General features: G+C 48.0%; 1 protein-coding gene across 4 annotated transcripts in view; it reads left to right on the top strand.

The window, feature by feature from the left end:
- Window positions 1-23238, top strand: part of LOC133353381 (extracellular sulfatase Sulf-2-like) — a 155816-nt gene that overhangs the window by 36330 nt on the left and 96248 nt on the right. For all 4 annotated transcript variants that reach the window (XM_061569588.1, XM_061569584.1, XM_061569589.1 and 1 more), the window contains exon 2: window positions 11958-12023. The gene's annotated coding sequence lies outside the window, so the exon portion shown is untranslated. The remainder of the gene's footprint in view (window positions 1-11957; window positions 12024-23238) is intronic.

Raw genomic sequence — 23238 nt, 5'->3', positions numbered from 1 at the left:
TTCTGACTGCCGGTAGGGCAGCAGATAGCGGTCCTTCAGTACGAACCCGGCCACCCGAGTTCGATTCCCGCTCGCGGCTGCCACCAGTGACGAATATCTGAACAGGTCCTGAGCCTCCCCTAGATCGACTCAGCCTCAAATGAGTATCTGCTACGATGTGTAAACATCACAACTAGGGAGACAAAGGCGGCCGGGCGTGGTGCCGACCACCCACGCTCAATCGTGCGCCGTGCCGGCCTTCATAGGATGCCCGCAAACGGCACTTGCCCCGACATTCTGTTAAGGCTATACGGGGGTTCTTTGTCTTTGTGTGTGGGGAGCGGTATGTTAGCGGTTAGCGCCCCGACCCGAGTACGATTCCCGCCCACGGCCAACACTCAGTGACGATTATCTGAACGGGTTCTGAGCCTCCCCTAGGTCGACTCAGCCTCAAATGAGTCCCCGGTGCGGTGTGTAAACATCACCACTGGGGAGACAAAGGCGGCCGGGCGTGGTGGCTGGACACCCACCCCCTCGTGTGCCGTGCCGGCCTTCATAGGTGCTACTCGCTAACAGCACTTGTCCCAACAGTCTGTTACAGGCTACACGGAGGGGGGTGTGTGTGTGTCTTTGTGTGTGTCGCCACGATAATTGTATTGTCGCGTTGAAGACGCCTGCGGTGCCACGGAATCCTCGCCGTTGCGCGCCGCGCTGATGCTGCTCCTCCTGTTGCTGCTGCCGATGCTGCTGCTGCTGCTGTAGCTGCTGCTTTTGTTGTTCTCGCGCTGGGGGTCATTTTAATTCGCCGCTCTCACAAACGTGGCAAGCCGGTGCGAGGGCACGCGCGCAGGTAAATTGACTCGGTGGCCTGAATCCCAAAACGCCGCCACCGCTCACTGCTCGAGTAAAATTCTCCTCCTTCTCCTCGCCGTCGTCGTCCTGCTCGGCGATTGTTCATTTGAATCTACACGTGGGTGGGATGAGGTTAGGAGGGGGGAGGGGGTTTCTTCTTTCTTTCTCACCGCGTTGGCGGTTCGATTGTTGCGTCGCATCAACGAATATGCAGCGATGTTTGTTTGGTCGTCGATGGGAGGCTGTGCACGAGCACCCACAGCATCCCGGCGCCAATGGCACGGCCACACTCGCGTCAATCGGATTGCCGGGCAGCTCTCTCAGTGTGGACGGCACCCTCGTGTTCACCTGCTGAAGCGCTCGCTCGTCACCGTGGCGTGCGCGATGACCACCACCACCACCACGTGACTTTAATGTCGTGTTGTGCGCGGTGCTTTTAGCGACACAGCGCGTGGATTTGTAGAGTTTATTTTCATTTGTTTGCTGGTGACCGTATTTCATATCGAAATCGCCTCCAGTGCTGTTGCTTGCTGGCGGGCCATAACAGTTGTTTAAAAGAAAAACGTCTCTCTCTGCCTTGCAGAAGGGACATCATTGACTGACACGTCGCCCATTGCATATTTGGAACCATTTTTTTTAGGACCAAGGTGTTATTGTCGAACGTTCTGATTGTGTTGTTGTTGTCGTGAGCACTTGCGAAACCGCTTCCAGTATCGTTTGCCGGTTCCCTTATTTCTGCATTTATTCATTTTGAGACGTGATTATTGAGCAAAGCGCCCACCCCCCCTAAAAAAAAGTCCCGTGGACCGCAACAAACGGCGCCCGCCAAACGAGGCACGGTCCAGGCGATGCCCCACGGGGCTTCTGACGACTTCTTTCAAATTGAGCCCGTGGGTCGACCCCGCTGAAGACGCCGCCCTAAAAGCACCGGCGGGGGCACTCATCCCCCACCTCCCCCCCCATATTCCTCCCCCCTCCCCTCCCGCCGATCGGCGGACTGCTTGAGGAAGCCCCCCCCCCCCCGACTTCATCCATAGACAAAGATCCCCCGTATAGCCGAAATAGTCTGTTGTAGCAAGTGCTGTTAGCGAGTAGCACCTGTGAAGACCGGAAAAGCACACCAGGGGATGGGTGGGTGGCCAGCAACACGCCCGGCCGCCTTTGCCTCCCCAGTGCCGATGCTTACTCCACACCGCACCAGGATACTCACTTAAGGCTGAGTCGACCTAGGGAACAGCCAGGACCGGTTCGGATAATCACCAGCGATGTTGGCCGGGACCCCGAAAATTGGTGCTTAATTTATATTTACCAGAGATAATAGGTCTGGTTTTTTTGTTGTTGTGTAGTATAGCACGATCTAAGAAGCTTGAAATTTCAGGACCCTCCCCCCTCTCCCAGCCCATCGCTCCCCTGGAGTTTCCTGATTCTCCTCCTCCGCCCTCCGTGATCTAGGCCAGCTTCGGCAGTCACCAGGAATTGTGGAAAATGGCAGGTCCCTCCCGAGGGAGAGATGGTCGGCTCAAGTGGTCAGGCACTGAATGATTTTCCACGTGGTGGGGTGGGGTGGTGGATTGTTCCTCTCATCTCATGCTCACTCAAAGGCTTTTTTTTTATCCTGACTCCAGAGAAACTGGCAGCTTCAAGGGCATGACCAAGGAACAATGGATTGCCGCCTTTACTTTTATGAACACACGGTCACGCTTAGTAAAAAAAAACACACGAAAAATATAATCCTGTTGTTGAGTTGCTTTCTAATGAAGCCAAAACTACGAATGATTCGCTTCTGCGGTGCAACTTGACGTCCATTGTTGATTTCTGCTCGTTTTGGATGTCCTGTGTGTGTATGTGATATTATACGGGGTGTTTAAAAATGATGGACCCAATTTCAAAGATATAGCGATTTCAAATCGGGTCGATCATTTTGAAACACCCTGTATTGCATATGCTATTCTGAAGGCTGCTCCATCTTGTCTGAAATAGGCCAAGAGTTGTAACGAGAATGATTTACAGCGTTGAACTCTCTCCCTCAGTGTGAGTGATTAATTAAAATTCACACCACCGTGTCTGTCTCTCGAAAAGCGGGGTATGATCTAATTAGAAATCAGAGGGCAACCACATTCATCCCGCACACCTCACATCCACGAAATGTGCGCGTTCGCGATTTGCATTTCTGTCAATTCGGCTGTCATGTTTTTAAATCGTTTTAAATCAAAAACTTCAGCACGTACTTATTATCGTGATGTTTGGTTGCAAGTTTTCTCTCCTAGTTTTTCACCGTTATTACGATCAATCTTGATTTGAAGCTTTCGTGACTGCAGGAATCCATGCTCGTTGGTTCTTTCAGTAAAGTCACGTGGGTATAAAATAAAATATATCACGACGTTTCGATCGCAACACGAGCGGTCGTCCTCAGGCGGAAAAAAATATAATCCAGCAGTGGAACTGCTGATCGTTAATATTGAATACTTATTAAAGAATCTTCGTGAGAATGGCAGCAGCAGCAGCAGCTGCTGTGTGAGGACGAGTCACTGGCGTCAAGAACGTTTTTAGAACGATAAAGGGGGGTTCGGGCGTCCAAGCTGCTGACACAATTCCACATTGTTGCTATTTTTTTCCAAATCCCTATGACGTGCGTTTAATTATGAGGAGACTTATGTTGTTGTTGTAAATTACAGTCCTCTGCCAATGGACCGCTGGATGAAGGCCACCCACCCCTCTAGCGTTGTAGGTCGCGGTGCGGGCTTGGTATCAGAGTCTTTATTTCGACTGGAGGAGCTATGAAGCTCACTTTCCACAGACGTGCAGTAAAGATTGAGCCACGGACAGGAACCCAACTCGGGTCACCGGCACACTTAGCAACAAGAACAAAAATACACTCAACAGAATCGTCAGGTCAATTGGGGTCTATAATGCAGTGCGCTAGCCACTGAGCCACCGCTCCACGATAGTCGGATTTTATTGTTTCGCTGTTTTTCCCCCGTACGTCTAATTTTTTTTTTTCCAACGATGCAGGGAATGTCCCCCTCTGCCTTGTGCGGCGTCTTGAGATGCGGCGACGATGCGACGTCAAGTCGAAATTGCTCTGCGTTGAAAGCGTTTAGCACAACAAGGACTCAAAAGACATTTAGAAACCTTCTTCGGCTTACCCTACGTCTCGAAACAATCAATCTGAAAGCTGCGTTTTGAATATCAATGTGATCCTAATGTTTATTCCGATCTGAGTTCGAGCTGATATTTGGTTAATTGTTATTTATTGCCCTTTCATCCATTTGGGGCCTTAAACTTTTACTTGGTTTTCTTATGGCTAGCACCACCACTGCCTAGTGCCAATGGAGGTAGCGTTCGTAGAAATGTTTAACAGAGGCCGCACACTCCGCGTCCTCTTCGTCGTGTATATATGTAGAACTTCTTTCGCACCCGTACGTAGCCAACCGTGCTAATCGGAGGGTCGGGGGAAGGACAACAAACTAAACTCAAAAAAGCAGCTCTCAAGAAATTAATTTTCAATCTCGAACATTTCAAAGTGCATAGCTGCAGTGGCTTCCTAATGTCGGAAGGAAGAGCGTTCCAGACGGCCGCAGAAGCCAAATGAGCCGCGGCCGGCCCGTATAACAACACCTGTTTAAAAAAACACTCCATAAAACCAACAGCACCTCAAAGTGGGCAGCCATATGCGTGTTAATGGGGGGGGAGGTGGGGGTTTACTAAGGCATTCGATAATAAACAACAAAATTGCCCTATAAAGGAACTACATTACCACTAAAGTAAACCGATAAATTAAAGAGCGCTTTTATAAATGACCCGTGCACTGCGTGGCCTTGGCCAGCTCTTGGACCGTAGGACCATGGGGAAAACACAGTGTACTGCGATATCTTTATTCCGCCTGCAGAAACTAAAGCAACCTCTTCAACATGTTCTATCTACTGCTGGATGATGACCTCCCTCCCCCCCGTGGCGTTGCCATCCTTCATCAGCCTGCGATGCTGCGGTCCGTCTCACTCGCACGCGTGGGCTAATCTCACCGCTCCACCTCCACAGTGGGCATTCCTCGAGAGAGCAGTCCCTTCCTTTTGCTGCTATTCAGCCACCAGTCTCCGCACCTCCGATTAGCACGTACGGAGCGAAGGAAGTTCACCATACGTGCATACAGTCTCAGCCATTGGCTATCGAACCAAGCCCATTTGCGTTTCCCAACAGTCGCGATGATCTTTCTCATTTTCAATACGCTCTCCAATCCCCCGCGTTACCCTTCCTGTCACTGTCATTTCCAACGCGCATCTCTCTCCGTTGTCGTATAATGGCGAAGACTTGGGGTATGTCTTCATCTAGCAGTGGATAGTTCGCAGCTGATGATTAGGCATCATTTTGATTAATGCTCGCTGGTCCCGATCTACGTGTTGATAGAACGGCTGCAAAGCTTTCACTTGGTGATGGAAACATTGGGACATTTTTGCCAATAATTCAATTAAAAATGACCATTCGTCAAAATGATAATTTGGCCAAATGAGTTTGCTTATCATATTTCATCAGCACACAAACCAGGTGAAATTTCAGAGCCAATTTCCAACAACTTGCCAAATCATTGTTTTCCTCGAATCCAGCCACCTGCATCACAGCCCATTGTCCCCTCATCCTTTCCGATTCATGCGTGTCCCTATTTGGTGACAATGTTCAATCCATTTTAATTAGCGGGTCTTAACCACCTTAATCCAGCTTAATCGACAAATATTTACAATCGATTGTACGGTTTAGCATGCCAAAGCGATATGTAAAAATGCTACAACATTATATTTACAAAGCCTCGTTCCGCATAAAAACCTCGTGTGGTGCTTACGATTATGAATCTACCGCCATGTTGTGCTATCGCAGGTTGCCCTAAGGATAGACGTTCCCGGCTCCGGGAAATGTGGAATTGACACCGCTGGCTTCGTGTGGCGAGCCAAGTGATTCCCACTGCGCCGGGCCACTTTGACATTGACGCCTGCGATGTTTTGAATGCTCTGAAGGGGCAATTGTCGTCGCTAATGGAAATTGACGGCTGCGGTTATGCAGGCGGCTACAGCTTACTGCTGCCGGTCGTAGTGCGGATTGGAAACTCGCTCCGTGCAGAGGGGGGGAGGGTGGCTGCCCGTGTCCTCTTCATGGAACCCTCCCCCCTCGCCACCGCTCTGAACCCCAGGAACGCCGCTGAGATGCCGCTTTGTGGTGAGGCGCATGGCGTGAGAGCCGTCCAGACAGATGGGGTTGAGCGATGCCCCGGAAGGTGGTTTGTACGCTGCGATTACAGGGCTTAAGCCTCGCTCTCTTCACCCCCCCCCCCCCCACGACTCTTTCTCTCTCTCCCTTCAGGCAAATTCTCCTTAGGGAATAGAAGTCTGCGTGCTTGCGGTGTCTGTCACGCGGCTCGTGTGCCGCGTGTGTGTGTGTGTGGCCCTAAATATCTTCTGCCACGTGGTTGTTTGGTTGGGGCGTCGTTGGAAATTTTCTTTGCGTGCACCGACTGTGTGGTCTGTGCGCAGTGGAAGAGTATGAACAATGCAGAGACGAATTTTGAGAATTGGTCGTGGTTGTATCGCTCACAGTAATTGACCTCATCGGTAAGTGTAGTTGAAAAGGGATCATCTTGTCTGCGTCGATTAATAACGGCCGAGAGTCGTGTTCTGGCGAGACATTTGTTTTTGCCGAGCGATCCTTGTTCATGTTTACAATCATCTCGTTTGCTGCCTGACTGAATCCTATGAAATCAATCGTGAGTAAAGTCGTTCACTAATCCGTCTTCCCCGAGACGCAACTCCGACTTGATAGCGAAAGAAGCGGCGTAACTTCCGAATGAACGTCCGTAATTTTGATTTTGCGAATCGTTACGGTACGATATCTGCATGGTCATTGAAATGTAATGCGTGTATATAGAGGTGCAATGTATTTGTTTTAAATCGAGAGCGATAATTACAATTTTAAACGGACGTAAAGAATAAAGTAACAATATCCATAATAGAGTTTTTTCGGTTAGATCGCGTCAATGTCCACTCAAGTCCACAGCCAGCAACGCACACACAAATATAATGGATCCTTTTTTAAACGAAAGACACGATATTCATCAGCATCATTGTGGGGGGTATAAGTAACACAATTAATAAGCAGATACTATACCTCCTTCACAAATCTGTCCCTAGACGTAAAAAAAAATTACATCCCATCAGCCCTTGCACAGCCTTCTGGGAGTGCAATGACTGCAGAAATATTTGTTCAACACAAGCAAAAACTCTGGGCCGGTTTTGACATACATTGTCTCACCAGCAGTCGGGCCTGCTTACATCAATGCTGGCGAACTGCCAAGATGTTCATGAGCAAGAACCCTCTCTGTTTGACACGGTACCCTAGTTCACATTACACAAAATAATCATTCGCGTGACTGTGGAGAATAGATTTCTTACAAAGAAGGAATCTGAGAAATGGGCGTGGAGAAGTCCAGATTGGTGAATTTATGAATTGGGATTGACTCCAATCTAACAGACAGCCACCAGATCACTGCTTTTCTTTGTCTAATGACATGACACGAATGGAGATGGAACGTTCTTAACACAACGTTCACGTTGTTCTGTACTTGCATGACCAGTGGCTGGTCTTCATCAACGCAAGTTGTCTACATTACTATGGCAGGGAGAAAGTGACCTTCAAATTACTGTGAACGTTTTACAAATCATAGACAGTGGTGCTCATTTTAACCACCCAGGAATAATTATGGTAATGACGATGATGGTGGTGGTGGTGGTGGTGATAATGATAACATTAATGGGTGAGGATGCTAATGATCGACCGATGATGTGTTTGCGACAGTGGGGAAAGAGGGGTGATGTGGAAGAGAGTTGTAAGTGTGTCTATATTAAGCAGAAAATGTATAGCTCGACTTTCTTTCACGAGGCGAGAACCCATCGATGTACAGTACACGTGACGTTCTACATTAGAACCCATCTTCTCATCGGTGATGCAAGGGACCAGTATCTCAGATTCCTCTTATCCGCAGGGTAAAAAATAAAAATCTCAAATAACCCCGCGGATAATCTAACGTTACAGGGCTGCGGACAAGAGCAGTTTTTTTTTCCAGACACAACAGCTGCCGTGGAACTTACCCGGTAAATAGGGTAAAGGATGAGAGGAGTTCTCTCATTTATTTAAATCATGCACACCTGCCATTTTTGCACAATAGGGATTATAGCCGTTTGCGCTGAGATAATTGCTATTCACGAGAAATTAAATCCCTTCCATCAGATGAGGTTTTTTTTTTTGTGGCACCTCCAAACCTACCGTGCTTTCGACCTATTGAACTCCCCGCTTCAACTTACGAAGCAAATACCGATTTTTTGGGGCAGGTTTGCCACCGTTTCTCCTCCGCCTTTGAAAGACGCCGCTTCCTCTGAAGGCTCGCGACCACTCTTGTGGAAACTGTTGCACTCAGCCGATTGCGGGACGCACTTTTGGGACAGGCCAATGCTCGCGTTGGCTGTCGGAGGGCGTGCGGTGACGACGGTTTACGGCCACGGCTTCGGCACGCGGAGCTCACCGTGGTGACTGAAATTTGTGAATTTAAGTTGCGTGAAAGTGCAGCCCTGCGGAAGAGGGAAACTCCATTGAGCAATCTCCGTCGAGGGTGTTTTTAGCCTTCTCTTCCATGCTGGTGGAACATTTTGAAAAAAAGGTGAGATTTCGATTTAAAAAAAAGGTGAGAGTTGACTTAAAGCTTTCGTGGCTTCAGGAATTAATATTATTTGGGTCTTTCGGTAAAGCAGGGGTGGAGAACGTCCAGCCCGCGGGCCGTATAAGGCCCGCGAAATCATTTGGTCTGGCTCTGCCAAGGCAACCACAGGCGGGACTCGAAATTCAATAAATCTAGGAGCAAACCTGGCAAAGCAGTTGCGAATAGCAACATCATCAATACCAGCTAACATCACACGCCTCGCCAAAGAGAAGCAGTTCCAGCCATCGCATTAGGGGTGAGTTAATTAAATGTTTGACCAAATATAGCAGGCTAATTTTTAAGTTGATAATTTTGTATGCCCCGCGAATGATGATATAAATATCCAAATGGCCCTTGGCAGAAAACAAGTTCCCCACCCCTGCGGTAAAGTGACGTAAAAAGAGTCATGTAGGTAAAAAATAATAGAAATAAAATAATAATAATAAATGAAAATAAATCAATTAAATCGTAGTGTAAACAACGCACATGAAGTGGTCGCTGACAGGGGTAAACGTGCCCTGTTGTTTCAACTGCTAGGCCGGGAGGTTGGCATCAAACCGGTGACCTCTGGATTTCAAGTTCAGTGTGCTGACCGTTTCACCACCACCGAGGCAGCACCAGCAGCAGCACCCCATGAATGTGAATAGAGTCTGAAATATTGGAGATGGCTTTAGACAGACATTAGATTAGGTGAACAAAAATCCGGGTTTGCTCAGGGCTATTAAAATCAGAATATATATTTTTTTGTTCCACCCTGCACCTCGGTCATGAATTTCAGCAGAAACATTTCCATGCCAAATTCGTAACCTTAATAATAATGATCACGTTGCCATGGATTAGTTTGCTTTTAAATTCATTATGAAAATGTGTGTTGTTGCCACGCGCTTTAATGCATTAATGGCTTTGTTAATGGATTCATGAATAATGCATTAAGTCTGTGGTGTGTGAGCATTGCGTTTTATTGTTTTGTATGGAAATTATATGTGTTTTGTTTTTTTGTTTCAACTACCAATGTGGCTTTGTGAGTGCCACTGGCATTTCATACATGGGATAGGTCACGCAGCCTAAATAAGTGATGCGACTATAACGCCACGAATGGGATATGCACACGTTGAGAGAAAGACAGATGCAATGCATTGGTGTAATTAAATATTCTTAAATTAATGTTAGCCCGAGCATAACATTTTAGCTTGTTACTGAAGAATTAAAATAAAATATGTATATATGCTGATAGGGCCCTGGTAAAATATAATTTATTATGGAAATACATTAATCAGGGAAGGGAATTAATTTGAATCCTGGAGAGATTTCTGTGGAATCATATTAGAGGTTATAATTCAATTATGTTCGGAGGAATTCTCGGCGGTTGCCATACTCTGTCGCAAATCCAGTTTTGGACGGAGGTTTGGGTTTAATTTCTGAAAAAGCCAGATAATATCTGTGGGGAATTAGAGCATTAAAGTGTACCATCTTCCTTTATTCTGTGGCTCAGTCCGCAAGAGTTGCACGATTTTTTTCCACGGTATAAATCAGAAGCTGAGCAGTGAAATGTAAGCGAAAGCAGCCTAACATTGGCTCCCTTACCCAGAATGATCACGTGTGCCCTTGCATAGGTGGCACGCGGCTCCGCTTGAGAGCTGAACATGTTCCGAGTAGATTAACGAGTCCCCAGTGTACGTTAATGCGGAACCCTTTTGTATGATGTAATGCGTACTGTGTACGTATAAGTTACATTTTTGCAATATATACGCACGGATGGGCTTTCTCCCGAGTGCTCCGATTTCCTCCCACGCGTATACACACTCATTAATCGGCCGAAAACACCTTAATATAAAGAGGCCTGCAGAGCTTTGGGCTGGGTGATTTTGGTTCCGGCTCAACCACCTGGCTGCATGTCAGCAATACCCCTTCACCAACCCGCACTGACCAGCGTGGTAAAGTACGGTCAAGCAACCCCCATGACCGACGCAAGCATAGGAAGTTTTTGTTAATTACTTACGCAGCATTCTTACATAACTGTGTGTGAATTTTTTTTTTTTGCAAATCAATGTTGTGAACATAGAAAGGCAAACCATGAAGTTATAATAATAACAACAATACAAATAATGTCGTTTATATGTCGAAAACCCCTCACACTGTTGTGGTGGTGGTGGATAGTCGTGGATGGGTGTTAAGGGGTTGTCTGGACACGGTGAACGGATCACGAACTACCTTCGCCGTCTTGTTTCCTTGAAGCCATGCTCTGGGACATGAGGGTGGCTGGCCTTAGTGGTTTAAGCAGATGTGACCCAACCATTGGCACCATGTAATTGCATACCGGGGTCACGCTTGTGTGTTTTCTCGTGCCACGACAGTGGTCCCCGTAGAGACTTTCACAGACGGTTTGGGAAATTGCTGTTCGCGAGCACCTGTTAAGGTCGACACGGTGCACGTGTGGTCAGAACTTTGCCCGGCCGCCTTTGTCTTCCCACTGCTGATTTTTCACACTGCACAAGGTACTCATTGAAGGCCGGTTGACTTAGGGGGAGGCCCAGGACCAGCTCAGATATTCGCCGCTGATGTTGGCGTCGGTGGTTTGTGCACTGCGCTGTGATCACAGAGAGCTGAGTTTGGTTCCCAGCCTGGCTGACATGAGTGATATCCTGGTCCCCCCACCCCCCTTCAATAATCTGCCATGACCAGTACGGTGAAGTATGATCAAATTTTTCCCCATGACCAGCACAGAATTGGGGAGGCCTTCATCCATCATTGTATTGACAACGGGGCGGTCCATTGTTTTTTTTTAATAATTATTGACGTTTAATTTCAATTGATGTTGCATATTATCTAAGTTAATCATTGAAAATGTCTCATATAAATTTTCTAAATAACGTGTGCCACGTGCAAAATCCACGGAGGATAACACTTGTAGATATTCCCCTGATATGTGACGCTAAACAAAACCTAACGATGTTGAACGGTCGTAAATTAGTTGATAATTTAGATCTACGTTTATTAACGGCAAACACAAGCAAACCTACCGCAGGCTCCAATTCGAGAAATTGATGTGCATCGTAAAGTTAATTATCTAGAAATGAACCGGTAGCATTAAAATGCCGCACGTAGCAGGCAACACAATAATGCAACAGTGTGCCCAATGTTGATCATACTTAGGCACGGTGTGACTGTGAAAGAGATTCCGCATTCGCATGTTACTAGCTCAGGACTACTGATTGGGAAGATTGATTCACTTCAATCGCGCGAGCAGACGTATTTCTCGCAGCAATTGTTTAAGGTGTGTTGCGTTTTGTGCTGCTGCGATACAATTTCATTTGATTGCAGTTTTTCCTCACATTTGTTTTCATCCCAGAGTCATGTCACTAACCAACGTATCCTTTTGAATTCCTTGCAGAGGAGTGCAACCGCCCAACATCCCAAAGAAGCGGATATCAGAGAGCTACATCAGAGCTACCTCGAGGTAACGTCTGGTCCACACACAGAACAAAGGGCAGCAGCACTTGCTGCTTGCTCTGAAGATGCGTGTAAGGTTCATAGCATCGCGGTCTTGACGATATTTTAATTATCAGAGCTGGAAATTAGCCACATTAAGTGCAGAACCAAAATATAATTTGATGGGGTTTTTTGTTGTGCGGTCATTGTCGACCGGGCTGAAGCCATCAACTTACTACAGTTTGAGGACCTCAGTTTAATCACATGCGGCTGCTTGGATTCGAACCCAGCCCCTCAGCGGTGCCGATGATGTTATTTTTTTTTTATAAAGCGGCAATGCTTAGGTGACCGGGTGGATAGGATCTTAGCTTGTCTGGAATTCTGTTCCCCTTGAACTCAAGACTTAAGACACATTTGTTTTCATGCACGAAGTTTCTCCTCCCCACCTCCCTGTGAAGTGTCTGCATCACGCGCTTTGAGACGCGCTTCTGCGGCCGTCTGGAACGCTCTACCTCCCGATATTAGGATGCCACTGGAGCTACGCACTTTTAAATCGAAAAAAAAAGATTTCTTCAAAACTGCTTCATGTGTTTCGTTTGGTGTCCTTCCCCCGCACCTCCGATTAGCACGCTTGTTTACAAAGACGTCCAACATACATACATCGGCGCTGTATAGATGTAAATTGTACTGTGTCTTTGAGCGTGTAGCCTGTAACTGACACTGGTCACGTGGCTCACCGTTAGAGCCAGCGGCTCACAGTGCGGAGGTTGTGAGTTCAAATCCTTGGTTGGAGGTTGACTCACCCCATCATCCCTCCGCTCTCAATGAAATACATTCCACTTTGCGGGGAAATCAACGGTGGTTGTTCCACCGATGGAACTCGTGTGGAATTTCCAACACACTGGCTCAAAGAGGTGATGAGCACCACTTAAGTGCTCATTTAAGCAGGTAATCGCTCGGACGTGCAGAGCTCGGCGAAACCTACCCACCGCCTGCTAAGGAGGATGCCATGCCAAAGTGTGAGTTCATGGGAGAGATCGGGACGGCCGATGTTCCCCGTAGCCATGCGGCACTCAAAATCTGTGACGGGCGAAATTAATGAATTATCAGCCCTAATATATCAAACGCCCTGCGTACAGAGGCATTCATTGCTGTTTACGCTATTCATTATAATTTACTTTAACCATAAATCGTTACCCAGTTTTTTTTTCTTCTTCTTCTGCTTTTGATTTTTTTTGAACGGGCTGATTATGAACGCTCTCAAAATTTTGCAGCGGAGTAATTGCAAAATAAATCACGAGCCCACAATGTAAACAGCTCTGCTGTTGCAATATAATAAATTGTCTCCTTCAAAAAATAAAACATAATGGATTACCGTTGCCTGCGCTTAATTTTTCAATGTCTCCCACACCTCGCCCGAATTTGTGTGTCGATTTATGTGCTCGACATTCATATGTAAACCCCCCAGTGCGTATATGCGTACAGCATAATGTATTGCCGGTGTAAGATATTTCAGTGTTTTAATGAGCAAGAAACCACGTATATATAAATAAAATTGTTATCCTATCCGATGTAGTTTGTTCGCTTTCAGATATGCTAATGCTTTCTGTGATAAAAGTATAATGCACGGTCAATCCTTTGAAGGACAAAGGGGCTTCCCATATCGTATTGGTCCGTGGGGTTGTTTGACCATACTTCACCACGCTGGTCAGTGTGGCTTGGTGAAGAAGGAAGGCTCAAGATCATTTCAGTTATCACTCAGCTCTGATGTTGGCTGTTACCTGTCATCTCTGAGTTTATAGTGTAGTGCGCTAACCACTGGGCCACTACTCCACCTCTATGCGACACACGTTACAGTATAATAATAATAATACACAGCCACTTGTCAATCAAACTGCTTGATTACAATTATGTTTCTTTGGCCAGAACATCTACCCGAGTCTCACGACTCCTTTTCAGGAGGGTCCTGCCAAGTTTTTTTGTTTGCATTCGAGTGCCGTGCTTGCTGTGTACCGTATATTCCAGTCGAGTTAATTGCGGTGTCATTTTTCCAATGTTGGAGCCTGGAGCTAACACGCAATAGCCTACTCTTGCAGATGGCCTCACGGGATCTTTACACTACACTGCGAAACATAAAGCACACAAAGTGTAATATTTGTGGAGGTGGGGAGCGTAGAGCATTGGTTGGCGCACTGCACCCCGAAACTGCTGACCTGGACCTCGCCTATGTCGACTAAGCCTTAAAGGCATACCTGATACGGTGTGTTCACATTGGTAGTGGGAAGACTGCCGGTGTGGTTCTGACTCCACCACCTCTTCGTGTGCCGTGCTGTCCTTCACAGGCACTCCTCGCGAACAGCGCTTGCCCCAACTGTATGTTAAAGGCTACACATGGGGGTGGAGGTCTTTGTATGTAATTTCTAATGTATTTAACAATATGCCCAACTGGGCAAATTCCGTCTGCTGGTATTTTAAGCGTGTAACATTACACCTCCCTACGAAGTAACGGCCGTGTACGCAGTGAAACGGTTCGCTGCGATGGAGCATGCAACTTTTTAAGGCTATATAGCGACGGAGGGCCCTTAGGTGTGGCTGCATTGAGGGCGGTGGGGTGAGAATTTGGGAGGGCAGCTTGTGCCAGCCCCATTGTGCTTGCTTCTCTCTTCGAGAAGCCGGGGGTGTCGGCGCGGGCGGGTAGGGGGGGCGGGGGGCTATGAGTGCCTGCGAAAGCCTGAAGTCAGCCAGCGAGAGCCAGCGTTGGTCCGACTGCCCGCATCTGTTAAGGGCGCCCTACTGCGAACATCGCGGTCTCAGCCGTAACGAGCACGGAGTAAGCCGGATAAGCCGTCAACGCAAATTGGTTTTCGCTTTTCTGGCCGAAATATTTGGCCAGCGGGGTATTGTATCGGAGTGCGTGGGGGGGGCTGACGGGATGGGGGCACATATCAGGGAAGGCGGGTGGGGGGATGGTGGGGAAGAAACGTGTGGGCGGAATGGATGGGAATTAAGTGGCTTTGTCAAAACTTTGGGTGCGCGTGAGTGCATTCGTGTGCGAGCGTTTCTCAACAGACTGTCACAATATTCGGCACGTGTGTGTGTGTGCACATATCGTGGGGAGCGGCGGGGAGTGGTAGTATAGTGGTTAGCGCACTGCGCAACGAACCTGGCGACCCGAGTTCGATTCCCGCTCGCGGCCAACACTAGTGACGATTATCTGAATCGATCCTGGTCCTACCCTGATTACCTGGTGTGGTGTATAGACATCGCCACTGGGGTGACAAAGGCGGCCGGGCGTGGTGCTGTCCACCCAAACCCTTCGCGTGCCGTGCCGGCCTTCATAGGTGGTCGCTCACAACACTTGCCCCAACGGTCTGTTAAGGCTATACAGGGGATATTTGTCTTTGTGTGTCATAGCAATCCGTGGTCTCGCAACCCATTGGTGCAAATTTATACCCAGAACGTGGTCGCAGTGTCGTCAAGTGCTCAACGCCATATGGGCTATTGTACAAAAACTATCACGGTAAGAATAAGTTACAGACATTGTTCAGCTGTTGCTGGATAAAAGCCTTGGCATAACGTGTTGGTTTCTAGGTGTTGTTTCGCTAGACTTCGCCACGCAAGCCACCGTCCGTTCGTGGACAGTGTTGACCCAAGACTGGTTGAGATATCTCAGCAAAAACTGATGTTGGACATGCCAGGGAATCGAACTCAAATAACCAGGATGATAAAGCAGTGCGCTGTGCTACTGCTCCATCCTCTGCACCATGTTGGCTTGAATATACTGGATAAAAGCAATTTCACCAACAGTCTACCGGGCTCTGAACAACACCTCTGCCATATTGGTATGTTTGTTTTTGTAATGTTTATTTTATAAAAACACTATTGTTTAATGCAGTCGACAAAAATAATAATAGTGCACTGCATTGGCAGCGTTGAGAGAGCAAATATAATAACATCTCATCACATTCATCGTAAACACTGCCTCACGACAGAAAAATAGCATACAGTCGGCCGATATTTTTTTAAAGCTCAGTAGTTTCTTTACATGAACCGTAAATAAAGCCAAAATTTACATGTTTCATGAACAAATTCGAATTAAAAGGAGCACTTAGAATAATTTTAAAATTGAGATAAGCCCCAGCATTCAAGAGTTGTTATTACGTGGTGGTGGAAATATGGCTTGCACGTGGTAATACAATGAACAATAGGACTCTTGTGGTGTACAGCTTCGCTGTTACCGTCATCATCACCCGCTCCAGTAATGTCACGTGATTTAGACTACATTTGAATAGTGTGTGCGCCAGAAGTGGATCTACAAGGAAAATGTTTTTTTTATCTTACCAGGCAAGGCCCACTGAGCTAGAGAGATATCTTTTTTAAGAAGCGACCTTGCCCCGAATGGCACCTCAACAAAGTGGCTTCTGGAGGGAAAAACCAGAGGACCCAGAGAAAAATCAACGCGACCACGGGGAGTGAGACATGCAAACTCCAAATATACAAGGGGCGTCAGGGTAGGGATGGAACCCACGCCCTCCTGTATACCAGGCGAGGTGGTTAACATCTCGCCATCGTGGCGTAACTTACATGCGGGGTCCTGAAATTACAGTGTTTTTAAGAGGGCACTACCGTACAGGATGGTCCAGATGTCTTGTGACCCCAAATTAAAAGACCCCTACCATGTTTAATTTCGTATTGCTTACATTACGATATACACCCATTTGTATACACCTGATATTGCGTTTTAGAGAGTTGAATTTGGGTCACAAGACATCTGGACCACCCTGTACATATGAATAATTTGCCTTAGATCCACCACTGGTGTGTGTATATGCAATGGGGAGTGGTAAGACAGTGGTTAGTGCATGGAGCTTACCCGACAGTACCCGTGTTGTGCTATACCGAAGGCATGCGATTCTTAGCACCCTCTGCTCTCTTCGTATGCGCACATACATGTTGCACTTCTTGTGCACGGTACGTAGCCAACTTTCATTCAATCACCTCCCAAGCAGCCCGGCTGGTGCATCCAGAGCTGCTGGCGACTGGGGTTTAGGTGCCTTGGTCATGGGGGTTGTTTGACCATACTTCACCAGGCCTGTCAGTGCGGGATGGTGAAAGGAGTACATTTTGCCTGGTTGAGTGCCTCTGACTGCTATGGGTGCGCCTACCCAGTACCGCTCTTCTAGTCCTGCAAGGCATTCACGCCTCTGCTTTTCCCTCGATTTCCCGGCCACGGTTAACGTTCGTGGCGGGCGATATCTGAAACAGTTGTGAGCCTCCTCTGGGTCAAATCGGCCTCAAATGAGTGCCGATTAGTACGGTTGGCTACGCACAGCGCGAAAGAAGTTCAATATACATACACACATCAGCAATGAGGATGTAAATGTGGTCGGGCGTGGTGGTGGCCGCATCACCCCCTGATGTAGCGTGCTGGCCTTATTATTAGTTTCCCACTAACTGCACTTGCCCCACTAGTTTCTGAGGCTACAATGGGCGGATCTTTTACTTTTGTGCACGTGTGCATACCGTATGTTTTTTTTTGTGTCCATGTGTGTGCACTCACTCTCCACATCAGCATCTGCCAGTCATCCCAGTCAGTTAAGCCACAACACCTGGGTCTGTCCCGTCAGTTCCCCTGCCAGTAACTCAGCCGTCCACACTTCACGCGATGGCCTCAAAATGCAGCGAGCTTGGTGGGAGCGCCGTGATGACGTCACTGTCACTCAAGGCCGTCGCCATGGAGTCAATATTGGGGGGGACCAAATCTCCCAGGGGGTCTGGGGGTCCTCCCCCCCCCCCCCCCCTGAAAAAAAAATCTAATTTGAAAACTCATTTCCTGCCATTTCCTGCCTAAAATATGAAAAATTTCACTAACACATAGGATGGACTTTTTTTTTTTACAATAATGTTTAATAGTGTATTACATTACATTACTCTGTTTTTACTCTTTTTACCTTTTCTTGTTTCATTGTATGTAATGGCAGAGATTATGGATTCATAAAGTACAACCATAACCACAATCATATGAACAGAAATCTATGCATTGTTATATGAAGACAAGTCCAGATATTGTGGCCAAGGTTTAGCAAATTGTTGTTTTTATTTGCATAGCATTGCAATATTTATGTATTTAAATATTTTTATAGCAATATATTGGGGGGGACATTTTGAGCATATTTTAATATATATTATAATCACGGCTTTGCTGTCACTTAGTGGCGAATGGTGATTGTTGTTGTTTTGTTCCCTGCATCTCTGTGAAATTACAATTACGCTTGTTTACCCAGGAAAGCCTCACCGAGTCTCATGACTAATTTTTCAAGAGGTTCCTGCCAGTGTTTGCTGTTGGAGGCCGATGATTGCTATCTAGATCTCATTTCTTTTAGAGCCGTGTTTTGTGTTTAATTTGATGTCTTTTCCCGCAACTATGATTAGTGCAGTTGGCTACGTATGTTCAAATTTGAACCATGGCGTTGGCACACATTGATGTCAGGGGATCTTTCATGTCCACTGTAAAGCAGACGGTGGTGTATATATAATTATTATTACACCTACGGTAAATAACCATGGTGGCCGATGGATTCGAACCATGAACCCCGCCGGCAACGAGCCGTGAACGTGCTACGGCGACATTTACCGTCGCGTTGCGGGGAAGTTCAGCGGTAGCCGTATCGGAGTGCGTGGTCACACGGAGGGGACTCACCGCCGTCACGGAATCGTGGAGTTTCCAACACCGCCTCACGGGGGCTCGTACACGGGAGATGGCCAACGGCCTCAGTGCTCATTTTGAGAGGCAAAATCATTGCGACTTTGAACCCCGGTATTTATGTCCTCGTCAATTCAGAGCTCTTAGTGTGATTGTGCCTAACCGCCGCCAATTGCCCAACGCTCGCCTGCATCCCCCCCCCCCCCCCCCCCCGGGGCTCAGCGGGCGTCTTCTCTCCGCGAGCGTTGCGAGTGGTGGCGCACACGGCCCTCGCGAGTGTAGCCCCGGATCCGTGGCCGATTTGCGGGCGCCACCGCCAGGGTGCCGTCCGTTGCCGCCAAACGTTGACGGCTGCGGTGGCGTCGCGACATAGAACCCCCCAGGGGGGGCCAAGCGTAACAGCTGGGCGGTCGAAGCGAAGCCGTGCAAATTCATCGGCCCGAGGGTGAACGGAGCCGGGTGCTGGTTGCCATACGTATAGCAGGACTAGAAAAGGAAAGGGGCGGAAAAAACTCCTGAAATTGCCTGTTTTAACAAAAATGAAACTAATTATGTTGACGATGCAGCTGCTTGCTGCTGCTGTTGTTGTTTGTGCATTGGCAGTGATGCACAGTGAACGAAGCAACTCAACGCAGTCGTCAATAGCATTGGCTAGAAATGACAAATGTGTTCAACGTGCAATGTTGTTGGGCAATTGCCCTTTTCTGCTATGAACAAGGGCCGTTGCCAATATATATGTGCAATTTACAGCGTTATTGACGCATGCGTAGAGTTTTTTTGGTAATTAAGAATAAAGTAGTCGCATTACTTTTTAACTTTGTCGACAGAGCCTGCAGGCACGGGGCGTGCTTCGTGATTAAACCGTGGTCTTCATCTTTCTAGACTTGTGACTCCCTTCATGTGTGTCTAGATTTTACACAAAAAATACGCACAGTCGTTTTCAATACTTTATTTCCGCTTCCTTTTCTTTTTCCGGTTCTGAGTTCATGTCCGGATCGATTATTTGGGCCTGGCTTTCGATCGTCATTTATCCGCAGAACTGTGGCACAGTGGTCAGCACATTGATCCAAAACACATTTTTTTTTGATCAATCTGAAATTCCTTATCGAGGCTTGATTTTCCATGACATTTCAGAACACTCCAACTATTGTGAACAACTCCCTGGTCTCTATCCAATGAATGAATGGATGGATTCATCAGTGAGTTTGCGTGAGCCCTGTTTCTTGCTAATGACTTTGCTTCGTCTCTGCAGGCAGGTGTGTCGGTATCTGCGTGCGGAACAGACAGAGAGACTAACAGCCAGACGTGCAGACAGAATTCTTGCCGGCTCAGCGGGAGTAGTTCACATGCGGTGTGCATGGGAATGGGCCCTTGTGGCGTGTCATCTCACGACAGCGGAGTAGTCCCACGATCGTCCATCACCCTGTCAGAGCGAGAAAGGTTATGCGAGAGTGGGTGGCTACGATTTGCAGCGTCGTTACCGAACAGCGCAGTCCGCGGAAAAATAAATCACGCAGTTTTACTCTGCAACCGCCCCCGCTCTCTGCAGTTCTGACTTGCGTTGTAGCATCGAGGGTCTCGCTGTCTCGTACAGATATCAATTGAGTAGCAACTATAAATCGATGCCTAAGTTGTAAATCCAGCTGATGGCTTCGAAGGACGACAAGCGTGAATCAATCATGTCCTCAGAGAACGCTCGCAGTGGACACGAGTTCACACCAAGACCCACCGACCCACACAGAGACTCATAGACTCACAGAGACCCATAGACTCACACAGTGACCCGTAGACTCACGCAGTCTCCATTGCCTCGCACAGAGGACCCATAGACTCACATAGACCCACATACTCACACAGAGACCAGAAGACTGACACAGAGACTCATAGTCTCAAACAGAGACCACATTGACTCACGGAGACCCCATAGACTCACAGAGAACCACAGAGACAGACAGATATCCACAGACTCACACAGGGACCCACAGAGACACACAGAGACTCACAGACTCACACAGAGACCCGAAGACTCACACAGAGACCCATAGTCTCAAACAGGGACCCCATAGACTCACAGAGAACCACAGAGACACACAGAGACCCACAGACTCACGCAGAGACCCGAAGACACACACAGAAACCCATATTCTCAAACAGGGACCCCATAGACTCACAGAGACACACAGAGACTCACACAGAGACCCGAAGACTCACAGAGACCCACAAAGACACACAGAGATCCACAGACTCACACAGAGACCCATAGACTCACACAAATGCCCATCGGCTCAGAGTGGACACGAGTTGATGAAGTGCTGCGCCGTTTGTTGCTGTGTGCCACAGCCGCATTTGTATGATTGTGGGGCACTGAGCCTCAAGATGGCTGAGTGGTGGTGGTGGGATCGTTCTCACGATTGTTCCTCCACAAATCTCCCGTGCGCACGCCCGGCGTGCAGCTGCGTCAGCCGTGCTTCAGAATTGCAAATCTGTACGTGTCCGTTTCCTTATTATTTGCAGTTATTTGTTGAGCAGCGGTGTGTGGCGTGCTTGTTGCGCGTGCCTGCGTTGTACTGGGTCGTACGGGGCAGTGATAATTCATTTCAAAGTTGTCCACTGGCAGGCCGTTAATGAAACCATTACCGCCACATCTGATTGCCGTGCATTTTGACGCAGCCAAGTGCGTGACGACGCTCCGATGTTTACGAACGCGTTATCCACACGTGTCAAGTCGGGCGCGGCAATAAAGCTGATTTATTTGTTATCTTTACTCTGTTGTCATCATCATTAGCCATGTTCAATCCACAGCTGGATCAAGGCCTCCCGAAGCGGCCGCCATGATCCGCCTGGCAACTGCACGTGAACTGATTTCATCGCTCAATCTCCTAATCCATCCCGGACGAGTTCCATTCCTAGACTGCCGCACCGCTGTCATGATTCTTGACCATCAGCCATTGTCCTTTATAGCCGCGTGTCACACCCAAACTCCAGTAGGAAGCCACTTGAGCTATGCACTTTTAAATCCAGATTGGAAACTATTTTTTTAAGAACTGATTTTTGTGTTTAGTTTGGTGTCTTTACCCCGCACCTCCGATAGGCACAGTTGGCTACGTACGGCGCGAAAGAAGTTCAACATCTATACACATGCGCTGTATAGATGTTAGTCGTTTCGTAAATCGTATTGCGTCTGTGAGCTTATAGCCTCTGACACTGGCTACATGGCTCAGCTATAGAGCAAAGCGGCGGTTGGCTACGAGCCGTACGAAAGAAGTTCAACATACATACCCCCAATTACTCCTCTCAACAGTTTAGAAGTATCCCATTAACCTGTTGCACTCTCCAGTCCACGAGCTCCTCTCTATGCCCCCCCCCCAAACGTAACTCCAAGCGCGCTTATCCCCCCCCCCCTACCCAGCGCTTCTCCGCACAACTTTTTTCGGCGCTCTCCGTCTTCCGCGACACCGCGTTTCATAATTGCGCGAACAGATCCAGCCGCTCGTTTATTTCCACGCTCAGCTCACGCACGCGAGCATTGCCCCCCCCCCCTCCCACCCCTTTGCTCCTATGTACCAGGGGGGAGGAGGGGGGGGGGGCGTTCCGCCGGATCGTCGCCACCATTTGTTTTGCTTTACTTTGCCGTCACTGTCACTCACCCCGACTTGCTTGCTCCTCGTTAGGAATCGCAAACCTTTGGACATTGCATCCGTCATCGTTCCCGCCGTCTCTCGGCGCCTTCATTACCGTCAGGGTCTTCGTCCCGCGGTGGCCATCATCGCCGTTTGTCACTCGTTGCCTGGTGCTCGTCGATTCCGGCATCAATTAGGGTCACCGCCCCGAGACGCGCAATTTAGGTTTTTTTTTTTTGTCCTTCAAGACGGATGATCCTGCCCTGGTGCAATGCTTTCTCGCACGCTGACTGAACTTGCTAATCCGATGTTGGCCGGGTTCGATTCCTATCTTTGCAGGCGTGGGCGTTTAATGCAAAGGTGCAAACAACGATATCAACGGGGTACACCACAGTCAGTCGATTGTGCATGTCGGAGGGCGTGGTTGGGTTAAAGCGTGGGTATCGCCACCTCTTACAAGACATCTGGCGTCGTCTCGCATGCAAAACTGTCACTGATGGAATTGGCAGCGCATCTCAATTCAGCATCCTCCTAAAGAGACCCCAGGCTTTTATGGGCAATCGGAGGGCATTATTATTTCTATTTTATCACGGGTTGGCACCCTGTATGATGTTATACATTTCACAAAGGCACTGTCTCCCCCCAGTCCCATAAGCAGAACTAATGACCGATCACATAGCGATGTTATCATCAGCACAAGCAATGATGTCTGCAACAATAGATCCCCTTTGCTGGTGTTAACATGTCTGCCGATGTGCCTCGTATCCACGACCCTGTTTTTCTCACTGCCACCTAATCAAGAAACAGAAAGTTGTGCAATTTGCAAACGTTTACTTATCAGAGGAGTGGTGCAGAAAATGCCTCCTACGTTCCGTGAATCAACCGGGAGTGATGTCATAAATTCATCCAATGCAATATTT

This window comes from Lethenteron reissneri, chromosome 43 (assembly GCF_015708825.2).
Source record: "Lethenteron reissneri isolate LAM-NWPU_2019-01 chromosome 43, ASM1570882v1, whole genome shotgun sequence".
Lineage (NCBI taxonomy): Eukaryota > Metazoa > Chordata > Hyperoartia > Petromyzontiformes > Petromyzontidae > Lethenteron > Lethenteron reissneri.
This window is presented reverse-complemented; position numbering and strand designations above follow the sequence as displayed.